Source organism: Paramormyrops kingsleyae, chromosome 10, assembly GCF_048594095.1.
Source record: "Paramormyrops kingsleyae isolate MSU_618 chromosome 10, PKINGS_0.4, whole genome shotgun sequence".
Taxonomy (NCBI): Eukaryota; Metazoa; Chordata; class Actinopteri; order Osteoglossiformes; family Mormyridae; genus Paramormyrops; species Paramormyrops kingsleyae.
Window position 1 is genome coordinate 1,654,649 of NC_132806.1, and position 12,511 is coordinate 1,667,159.

Here is a 12,511-nt window from a genome sequence, read left to right on the forward strand (position 1 = left end):
TTTGGTGATTTGTAAAATACCAAAAAGAAACAGATAAAACCACATAGAGATGTCCACTAGCTATGCCAGCCAAGTAGGTAGAGTAAAACGGAATTTTGTTATTGCACAAGTTTTAGTGAACAACACGAGAAAGCTAAGTTTGATGAGCGATGTTAGCGAGCAACAATGATTTAGTTATGCTACCAGCGAAGCTAATTAATGTGGCACACGCGTTTTCCCCTTTGTGAATGTCAGCGAATATTTTGTGAAATTGTTGGTTTTTGTCATGAAGCGTGGTCGGCGGACGGACAGAAAGGCAATGGGAGCCGGTCAGACGGGCAAACGGGGTTTAATGGGATAGACAGGGCTGACGATCACAGGCAGGGTAACACCACACTACACACGTCACACTATATTGCCGGATCTGGCAGACATGGGGAGACGCGGACTGATATACACAAGACTTGGTAAACGGAACAGGCAACAGGTGAGAACCATCAGGGCTGAACACGAGGTAATGAGGGGGGCATGGCACACATCGGGATCGTACGGAGCGGGATATGACAGAACCCCCCCCCAAAGGCGCGCACACCGGGCGCGCCAGAGGAGAGGCGACGGACGAGACGAACCGGGAAAACAGGACCTGGAAAACAAAACAGAACGTCAACCAAAACCAGGGAACAGAACGGAGACACAGAACAAGAACAGGGACGAGATGAAAGACAAGACATGACACAGAACAGGGAAGGCGGACAGACAAACCAGGAAGGGAGACACAGAAGGAGGGGAGAAAGGCGGAACAAAAGGGCCAGGAGCGAACGGAGGAGACAGAGAGGGACGAGGAACAAAGGCAGGAGGGACAGACGGGAACGGAGGAGGAACAAGGGGAGCACGAGGGAGCCCAGGCGGGCGACGGGCAGCGGCCGGAGGGGCCGCAGGGGAGAGGGAGGAGGGAGCAGGAGGGGACCACCCAGGGGCCAAGGGAACGGGACGAGGGAGTGACAGAGGGGACACGGAGGGAGCAGGAGGGAACCCCAGTGAAGGCAAGCAGGAGGGGGAAGCCGCGGCAGGCGGAGGCGCAGCCGGAGCCGGCGAAGGCGCCGTCCGACGCTCAGCCGGAACAGGGGGGCCCGGAGGCGACCGACAAGGAGCCGGAGGCGCGACCGAGGACCGGCACTGCGGAACCAGGGGGGGACCCGGAGGCGACCGCCGACCCTGAGCCGGAGGAACCGCAGGCGGCCCCGGAGCCCCAGCCAAGGCGAGCGAGGGCGAGCCAGGGGGCAGGGCGGGCGGGAACCGGGCCCCACGCCTATGGCCCCGGCCCTTTCGGGACACGGACAGGCGGGGTCCTGAGGGGCGTGGGCCCCTGCAGGGAGAGGGATCTGGGGTCCACAGGACGGTCCCCAAGGGATCCCACTCAAGGTCCCCCTCGGGGACAGGAGTCTGAGTCTTGGGCGGGGCCACGGGTGTGGCCAGTGCAGCAGGCGGAGCCGCCGACGAGCAGGGCTGGACCGGCTGGACAGGCAAGCAGGGCTGGACAGGCGAGCTGCCAACCGGGGACGCCGCGGGCAGAGCAGCGGCAGCAGCCGGCGATGCAGCCGCGGGCATGGCCGCAGGCAGTGCAGCCAGAGGCCAGACGGGCGAGACGGGCAAGTCAGGTACGTGGCCAGCAGGGGGTGCTGCAGGCAGAGCAGGGACCACTGCAGGCGCCTCGGGCATACGGTCAGCAGGGGGCGCCTCAGCGGGCGCCGCCAGCACGCGACCAGCAGGAAGTGCCGCAGCGGGCGTACGGTCAGCAGGGGGCGCCTCAGCGGGCGCCGCCAGCACGCGACCAGCAGGGGGCGCTGCAGGCAGAGCAGGGGCCACTGCAGGCGCCTCGGCGGGCGCCACCAGCACGCGGCCAGCAGGGGGCGCCTCGGCGGGCGCCGCCATCACGTGGCCAGCAGGGGGCGCAACCGCGGCCACCTCAGGCAGTTTAGGCGCCGGCAGGACAGGCGAGCAGGAGCAGGGCTGGCCGGGCAGGACAGGCAAGACGGGCAGTTCAGGTGCCGGCAGGACAGGCAAGACGGGCAGTTCAGGTGCCGGCAGGACAGGCAAGACGGGCAGTTCAGGTGCCGGCAGGACAGGCAAGACGGGCAGTTCAGGTGCCGGCAGGACGGGCGCCGCCATCACGCGGCCAGCAGGGGGCGCCGCAGCGGGCGCCGCCATCACGCGGCCAGCAGGGGGCGCCGCAGCGGCCAGTGCCGCAGGCAGAGCAGGCAGGACAGGCGGGTCAAGCAGGACAGGCGGGCAGAGCTGGCCGGACAGGACAGACGAGACGGGCAGGTCAGGCGACTGGACAGCAGGAGCCGCCGCTGTCTGGGCAGGCGGGTCAGGCAGGACAGGAACGGCGGCCTCAGCGGGCGCGGGAGTCGCAGGGGGCGCCTCAGCGGGCGCGGGAGTCGCAGGGGGCGCCTCAGCGGGCGCGGGAGTTCCGGGGAGCACTGGAGTCACGGGGAGCACTGGAGTCACGGGGGGCGCTGCAGGCAGCACAGGAACCTCGGGGGGCGCTGCAGGCGGCCCTGGAACCTCGGGGGGCGCTGCAGGCGGCACAGGAACCTCGGGGGGCGCTGCAGGCGGCACAGGAACCTCGGGGGGCGCTGCAGGCACCTCTGGAACCACGGGGGGAGCTGCAGGCGCCTCTGGAACCACGGGGGGCGCTGCAGCCTCTGGATCCACGGGGGGCGCTGCCCACTTTCGAAACCGCGGAATCCGCGGGATCGCGTCCTTAACGGACCTGGCCCCTTTAAGGGCCAGGCGCGTCCTGGTGAAGGGGCAGGTTACGGGCTTAGGCAGCGCAGCGGCGGTGACGTCACCCGCAAACACCGCCGGGTGGAGAATCGGGCAGGGATTCTCCCAGCGTTCAGCAGGGCAAGCTGCGGAAAGGGAGACAGCCCCCAAAAAGACCTCCTGCGCGTCTTCCCGTCCTCTGCCTCTCCGCTTCTTCCGCGTTCTTCTCCGCGCTGAGGTAGGCGGAGGCAGGGGCACCACGGGTAGCTCGCTGTCTGGCAGCCCGCAGTCCAATGCGACCTGCCTCAACGTTATCCTGGCGACCCCTTCCCTAATCTGCCGCACGTTGTCACGCACCTCCCCCGCAAGGTGCGCGTCTCCGGGCAGGGACATCTCCTCTAAGGCGTCCCTGCTCCGGCTGGCTAAAGCCCGAAGCAGGGGATCCTCCTGGACTTCGGGCTGGGAGAGCCAATACAACACCTCGTCCGTGAGGTCGAGGTACTCAGCCTCACCGATCAGAGGTGTTTTCTTGTGGAGTTCTGTCATTCTGTCATGAAGCGTGGTCGGCGGACGGACAGAAAGGCAATGGGAGCCGGTCAGACGGGCAAACGGGGTTTAATGGGATAGACAGGGCTGACGATCACAGGCAGGGTAACACCACACTACACACGTCACACTATATTGCCGGATCTGGCAGACATGGGGAGACGCGGACTGATATACACAAGACTTGGTAAACGGAACAGGCAACAGGTGAGAACCATCAGGGCTGAACACGAGGTAATGAGGGGGGCGTGGCACACATCGGGATCGTACGGAGCGGGATATGACAGTTTTCCGGTTAGTTTAGCTTACTGTTACCCACCATGCTAGGCTAAGGTTAAGAGTTTTTGCACTTAAAGTTAATACTGAAATAACTCATTTACCAATCAAACATTAGAATTTATACTTGGGTGAAACAGTTGTAATGAGTTTTGAGTATTTTGTGCAGCTACGTGTTAAGCTAGTACTGGTAAATCTGCAGTGAATGAGTTTTACTAATGGAATAAGCAGTTAATTACGGAAGAGGATTAGGGCCACCATGAAAATATTATTTGAATTCTGACTTTAATCTCAGAATTCTGACTTTTTTCTCAGAATTCTGACTTTAATCTCAGAATTCTGACTTTTTTCTCAGAATTCTGACTTTAATCCCAGAATTCTGACTTTTTTCTCAGAATTCTGAGATTAAAGTCAGAAATATGGGTACCTGTAAGGCACCAACTTCAGTGAGTTGGTGCCTCCTCATATCCCTGTATAGTTAGCATGCAGTCTTCCTCCGTGAAACATGGACATTGCGCCAAGAGTCAAACTGTGATTTGCGCTGCTGAACGTTTTCCATTTATGCAAACGTGCACAAACTCCAGTGCAGTTAACACCGATGTAACAAATCAACTTCTTAACTGGCGTCGTAGTACCGATTGAGACAACCCGATCTTGTTAACCCAACGTTCGCAAATTAACTCCAGGCTAAATCTGATTTCGTAGTACAGGCCACGGGTGTAGAGGAGTAGCATCAGGGACAGCTAGCTAGCGGCACAGAATATAGCGACACACATCGCAGCGGTAGCTGCTGCATCGACATTCACGTCATTCATTCATGTTCTTTAGCTGCAAAAGGTTCCGTAGGTGTCCCAAGATCACTGCTAATGAGCGTGTTCATGCACAACACTAAAACCGACTAATTAGCAGTAGGCTTAATGGTAGTACCTGCACTTATCATCCTTCATATCAGTATCCGCTATTCTATGTTTTCAACAAATGCAAGCCACTAAACCATCACATATCTGTTTTTCACTCACCTTTTGCTCTTCCATTATTGACATAGCTTCTTCCGAAACCCCTCGAGCCCGCAAAAACTCACTTAATGCTGACATTTTCGATCAGCGTGTGGTTCCTCTGCTGCATAACAAAACCACATGTCATCGCGGTTAAGTTATTAGCCTCATATTGTTCATCTGTTCATCACTTTAAGTATATTTTGCTGGTACGTGCCATAAGGAAGGTATGTGCCGTAAGTTTCGAGAGGATGCCTACAGGTTCTCCGGACTTCCTGCCCTCGTCGCCATTCGCCAGTTGCTCCCTTCGGCTCCGCCCTCTCTGACCTGGCCACGCCCCTCCCGTCTCCGGCGTTGCTTTCTGTTTCCTGCTTGCGCAAAGAGAAGGCCACACCTCGGAAGTCGGAACCTCGAGAGCTCTGCTCATTGTTTTTGATTATTGTGGCTTGTTTTATTGGTTTTGGACTTAGTGTATGACAGTTTTGGTTATTGGTTTCTGATTTTCCGTTTTGCCCTTTTGTACTTTCGCTTTTGGTTTGATTGCTTTTCTGGTTTGACTATTCTTTTGCTCGCCCCTTCGGACACTGTCGCTTTAGATTGTGTGTTTGCTGTGTGTGTTTGTAACTTGGTGCGTAAGAAATGATTGCCTTTTTTGTTTTGCGAGACGTGGTGATTTATTGTACGCTTGGTTAAGGAGATAGGTTTAGTATTGTTGTTTCGTTTCCACTTGTTTTTGTTACACTTAGGTTTAGCTTAGTTTGGATTGTGTTCATTAGATGTATTTTGTTTATTTTGGCCACTGTCACTCCTGAAGTCTGTTGCACCTACGGTTGTGAAATGTCTGTGAATAAAATATAAAAAAAACTATAAAAAAAAATCACGTTGTGTCTCGTGTTCCCTTTTTCTGTTCCCGTTTGTCTTGTCATTCCCTAACGCAAGGTTCTTCAAATCTAGACCTCGATTCCAAATCCAGACCTTGTTTTCAGTTCTCCCAGGTAGTTAGTTTAATAATTACTGATTCTGATTGGTCAGAGGCTTCACACCTGACTGACAGGTAAAGGGAGGCTGGAAAACCAGCAGTGCTCGGACCTCGAGAACCGTGATTTGAATAAACCCACTCAATGTGAGATTTCACACTAAGTAACAGGTTCCAATAGATTACCTGAAGAAGTCTGGTCACTCAAAATATATGATTACAATCTGTGCTGCTTTTCAGTTCTCTCCAACTTTGTGTTTGCGATTGCAAAATTATAATTATGCACAGCAGCTCTCTGAAAGTATCTCATGCATCTAAAATTTTTGGGTGAATAAAAAGTGTACCTGCTAGCTAGCTGTTAAAAATAATTACTAGATTATATTACCAACAGCACCCTGCTGTTCTAATCCCCTTGAGAGTTTAGCAATGTTGCGATCCCCAGTCTATGGTTAGGGATCGACAGAAAGGAAAGGGAAAGGGTTAGGGCAGGGTTATCACTCCCATACCCTTTCTTTTTGAAGCCGGAGAGGCAGATGTCCTGGTTATTGGGGGGGGAAAATATACATTTGTATAAATAAAATGCATGTTTTATTAAGAACATAAGAAATTTACAAACGAGAGGAGGCCATTCGGCCCATCAAGCTCGTTTGGGGAGAACTTAACTAATAGCTCAGAGTTGTTAAAATCTTATCTAGCTCTGATTTAAAGGAACCCAGGGTTTTAGCTTCCACTACACTAGCAGGAAGACTATTCCATACTCTAACTACACGCTGTGCAAAGAAGTGCTTCCTCAAATTTGTTTTAAAATGTTCTCCCGCTAATTTCCACTTATGGCCACGAGTTCTTTTATTTAGACTAATATTGAAATAGTCATTTAGCTGAACAGCATCCAGACCCGTTAGAATCTTATAGACATGAATCATATCCCCCTTAGTCTCCTTTGCTCAAGGCTAAACAGATTCAGTTCCGCTAACCTCTCCTCATAAGACATTCCTCTAAGACCAGGAATCATTCTCGTAGCTCTTCGTTGCACCTTTTCTAAGGCAGCAATGTCCTTCTTGAGGTATGGTGACCAAACCTGCACACAGTATTCTAGGTGGGGTCTTACCAAGGAATTATATAAGTGTAACATCACCTCCCTTGACTTAAACTCCACACATCTAGAGATATAACCCAACATTCTGTTCGCCTTTTTTATTGCTTCCCCACACTGGCGAGAGTGGGACATGGAAGCATCAACATACATACCGAGATCTTTCTCGTAATCAGCTACCTTTATTTCAGTGGAACCCATAAAATATCTGTACTTTATATTTCTGCTCCCTGCATGGATTACCTTACATTTATCTGTGTTAAATTTCATCTGCCAAGTATCAGCCCATTCGCTAATTAAATCCAGATCCCGTTGAAGCCTCTCTGCTGCTAGATTAGTATCTGCTACCCCGCCCACCTTGGTGTCGTCTGAAAATTTAACCAGTTTACTGTATGTATTTGTGTCAATATCATTAATGTAAATTAGGAACAATAGAGGTCCTAATATTGAACCCTGCGGTACCCCACTATGAACGGAGGCCCACTGTGACATTGTGCCTCTAATAACTACTCGCTGCTTCCTGTCAGTTAGCCAGTTTTTGATCCAAGTTGCCACAGTTCCTAAAATCCCTGCAGCTTTAAGCTTTAGCAAGAGCCGTTTGTGGGGGACAACATCAAAGGCCTTCTGGAAATCTAAGTAAATCACATCATAGGCCTTTTTGTGATCAATTTCACTTGTAGCTTCCTCAAAGAACTCAAGTAGATTCGTTAAGCAGGATCTACCTCTCCTAAATCCATGTTGGCTATCCTTTATGATGTTATTTGCATCTAGGTAATCTACCATTTTCACTTGAATTATAGCTTCCATTATTTTTCCAGTAATGCTAGTTAAACTGATTGGCCTATAGTTTGCTGGATTACTTCTATCCCCTTTTTTGAATATGGGTGTTATATTAGCATGCTTCCAATCTGATGGTACCACACCCGCAGATAATTTCTGGAATATTAAAGTTAAAGGTTGGCTAATAATATCCCTCATCTCTTTTAAGACTATAGGTAAGATGCCATCAGGCCCCTGCGATTTATTTATTTTGAGTTTAGCTAGGCTTAGTATCACATCAACCTCAGTTATACATATATTGGTCATAGACGATGCTGTATTCGTATTAATTGGTGGTAAGTTACTTGTGTTCTCTATTGTGAACACCCTTGAAAAATAATCATTAAACTCATTTACCATATCAATTTCATTATCAATTATAAGTCCCTTACTATCCTGCAAATTAGTGATTCCAGCTTTTAGTGCTCTCTTGGAGTTAAAATATTGGAAGAAACCTTTACTGTCATGCTTAGCCTCCAAAGCAATTTTTCTTTCTACATCCCTCTTGGATAGCCTAATGTCATTTTTTAACTCTGCCTGTAGACTTAGATACTCATGCTTAATTTTGAAATCATTAGTTATTTTCCATTTGTGGAACAGAGCCCTTTTCCTCCTGACTTTATTCTTAATTTCCTTAGTAAACCACCTTGGTTGTCGTTTCCTAGATTTAGTTTTGCTGGAAACAGGTATGAAGTCCTCTTGCACTTGCAACAATGTGCTTTTGAAAAATTCCCATGCCTCTTCTACTGTTTTGCTATTTAACTCTGTCCAGTTTACAGTTTCTAATTTCCGTCTCATACCATTAAAGTTAGCCTTCCTAACATTGTAATACCTTTATTTTTTCTGTTGTTTCATTATTGTACTGATACCTGCATAGAAAGCTCTCCAGCAAATTAGTCTTTTCTTCCTTCTTCCATGCAGATTGACAGTGAAGTCATTGGGCTGATGGATGATGCAACTCTGGCAAATTATATCCCTTCCTATGGAGACCGAATTGCTCTCTTCAATTTCTGCAAAACTACAAAACCTCTTTCAAAACGAAAAGAGGGGCTTTCGGAAAAACTTCGTCATAAAATAAAACTCAGAAAGGAGAGCAGCAAGGAAAACATATCAGAACCCCACACAAGACCAACACAGACAAAAAAGCTGAAAACAACACGAAATATAGAGATAGGATAGATTCACAAAGACGGTAAAATAGCTAAGCAAGTAAGGGCAAAACAAGGAGGTGGCACCAGAAAAATTCCAATGGCAAATGAAGCTGGATTAAAAGACATCCTTCAAGAAGGAAAGAAGCTTTTCTTTCCTGATGGAGTATCTCCTAAAGGTTCTGAATCAGACTTTGAGTTTGAGGTGTGGGACTTTAAACAGAACTACCTTTCTGATGAAACTTGCCAGTCTATTGGCACTATGTATGAGACCGCAAAGCTGACCATGTTACGTTTTTACATTGCAACCACGCCAAAAGGACTTGAAGATGATGCCAGTGGGACATCTGAAGTGATCTTTGTCTCAGCACACAGTGCCAGTGATATTAGTACAGCAGATTTACAAGTGGGAGATGTCATGGGAGATTTTGATGGAGTCCAGCCTGGTTTAGAAGTGTCTGTTGATTCTGAAATTGCATTTGCCCCCCTTTATGATGCTGAAGAAGACCTAGAGGACACACTGATCTATGAGGGTCTTCTTGTGCCTGCAAGTCCACCTCATCCAGAGGATGTGATATCGATCACTGTACATCATGCTAACACTTTACATGATATGATTACTGCTTTCTCTGATCCTGAGATTTTGAACAAAGCATTAAATGTGAAACGCATACTTCCAGACAACCAAGAAGAAGCAGGCAGCGGATCTGGAGTATTAAGAGATGTCCTCAGCTGCTTCTGGCATGAATTCTATGAGCGTTGCACACTGGGTACAACGGTTAAAGTGCCCTTCATTCGTCATGATTTTCCTGCTGAAACATGGAAGGCAATTGGTAGAATCCTATTGATGGGTTACCAGAATTGTCAGTATTTGCCTAACAAACTTGCACTCCCCTTCCTTGAACAGGTTCTTTTCAACAGCATGTATAGTAATATTAAAGAACATTTTCTCCAGTTTGTTAGCAGCCAGGAACGTGAGGTTTTGAAGCAAGTGATGAGTGATTTCTCCACAGTTGACTCTGATGACCTTGTGGAAGTTCTTGACAGCTATGGCTGCAGAAGAAGAATCACAGCTGAGACTCTTTCTACAATACTTGATGAAATAGCACACAAAGAGCTGATCCAGAAACCCATGTTTGTCATTGACTGCTGGAGGGAGATCACCCATAATCATCTCTCCCTTAGTCCAGAGGCACTGAAAAAGTTGTTCTCTGACTTGCAGCCAACCTCAAAAAAGGTCCGTCAGCTGCTGAAATTTGCAGCTAATTTAACTCCCAAACAAAAGGAGGTGGCAAATCATCTCAAAAGATTCATTAGAGAGCTAGATGAAAACAAACTTCAGAAGTTTTTGCGGTTCTGCACTGGATCTGATCTCATTGTTGCAGACAGCATCTATGTGGAGTTTAAAGAAATGACAGATTTCACAAGGAGACCAGTTGGGCACACATGTGGCAAGATTCTGCATTTAGCCGAAAGCTATGAGAATTTCCCAGATTTCCGCTCAGAATTTAATGCAGTTCTTGAAAGCAATGTCTGGATAATGGACATTGTTTAGATTCCTACAATCATTGCCATAACAATACACTGTTGAGTATTATACATTTGATTTCACTGTGCATTGTGCATCGTGCAAATTATTTTTGCATTAGTCACACTTGAAAAATGCTTTATAAGCCATTTCTGGGTTAAATTCAGTTCAGGTCTGTACCGTTTGGATACTTGCTGCTAAAATACAGTTTCCTAGTTAGTGCAAGTAAGTTTTAAGTGTATTTAGTGTTTTGAAGTCTTTATAATAAATTCCTAAGCTATTCTGATGACTTCTCAGATGTCACATCACCTTGACGACAGATTTTACAGTATCTTGGGACACCATAATTCTGGTTCTTCTTTCTGAACAGACCATGTCTTCTGTGAATTCCTTTTGAAGTAAAGACAGTTATTGCTCCTATGCACCAAAACTGTTGTTGTGTGTAAGGGGGCACACTACGTAGTATAGAACGTTACTGCAACAGGTCAGTAACAGGTCAGTGCCCTCTTTCTAAGGAACTTTTCAAAGAGGAGTAGAGGAATAAGAGTAACTGGACCTCACTGAATGAATATCCGGTATTTATTTACAAAAGAAACAGATATAAACAAAGTACACCTCTTTTAAGGCTTTTCCCCACAGTTGTAATTACAAAACATAACTGAAACCAAAATAACCTCAGAGCTCTTAAAAACCCCAAAGTAAAATGTCCAACATAAAATGTCCAATCTACCCGGGTAGCATATTTTTGTTTTGTTTTCAAGGTGAATTGAGGTCTCAACGCTTATCTGTAATATGGGACGAAGGTAGAAGGCAGGGAAAGGTTCGCTTCGGTTAGCAGGCGCTCTTCTTCAACCTTATCCTCCGTCGCTGCCGCTCGTCCGTCCAATCGACAGTTTCGATCCAATAAAAAAACCAACCTGCATAGCAGTGTAATACCCAATTATTCCCTCAAAAATTAAAATACCAGACCTGAAGAAACTCGAAAACCCATATTCGTGGAATACACAGTAGTTTGGAATTACTAATTACTGAACCTTAATTTCTGCAAACTAGCATAGCATTTCTCTCGGTAACATGGCTTCAACATGGCTTCCCGTAGCACAATAGTTAACCTGAATTCCAAGAAAAACTCCGATTGGCTTTTTTTCCTAATGTGGTCATTACCTCAGTTTTCCTCACTTATACAGCAGTCAACAGCAAAATTAGGAATGAAAACATCTATATATATATATATACATACAATGTGTATACTTTTCATGGTACGTCTTTACAACATGTAATTTATAACCATGCTAGCTAGTGTCGCACATGGCAAACAGCAAATGAACTTACCGGAGAAAAAAAACATCCCTGTTCAATTTTCTAACTATCTGCTTAATGCTTATAAAAGCAAGAAACAATTCGCTATTAACCCTCTGAGCTATTTATCAACCTTCTTCATATTAACTGCATCTCCAGTGCACTAATTGCTCCGCCACTCGCGGTCTTTTTTTTTTTTTTCCTTCTTCCCTGTTTGCTCGTAATTGCAAAAAAAACTTCTTCCCTCAGCACGACACACTGCCATCTACCGGACAGGAAGATTTGAACAACCTAAAAGTTTAAAAAAATAAAAAATATTAAAAAAAAAAAAAAAAAAAAGAACAACCTAAAAGCAACATAGGATTCGGGTACAAAATTAAAATGAGTTAATCCCTTTCTTTTTTTTTTTTTTTACAGCCTGCTTTGAGTGGGTTACATCCTCCCCCCCTTAACCTGCATGCATCCTTGCATGTTGTACTACATGTTGTACTCTATACTACTTCAGATGCCTCTGGTGTTAAGTAACCTATGTAAGGCATGGTATCAAAAGTTTGGGAGAACGCTCTGATCTAACCCAACTAAGATTGAGTGCATGACGGTGACTAGGGGATTCCCTAAGGTTGGGTAAGTCAGTCGTTTGGGGGCAGTTCTATCCCGGGCAGATCTTCTTAACGACACCCCCTGCATAAGAGTGACCTCTGCATTTTCTGATTCCACTTCTTCCTGTACATCTCTGCTTCTCTCCATCGGTTCAGGCACATTTTCTGCTCCATTCCTAGGACTATGATACTCACGGAGGTCTATGGCAGGGACATTAGGAGGGTCCTCTTCCTCTCTTACCAACTCTGATGCAGGTGAGTGAAGAACATGACTTGCATCACCATCAATAGTCACAGGTCTAAATACAGGAGCTTCAGGGTTCAATGTGGACACCTCACGACTCACATTAACTCCCTGATTCCTAGCGGTAGATTCACCCTTTGTCCAAGCGTCCTTTCCAGCAGGACTTTCAGCTTGAGGCCTTTCCCTTTGTAAAACCCATTTGTCTTGTTCAGTATCAGCCTGAACAGATTTCCTATCCGT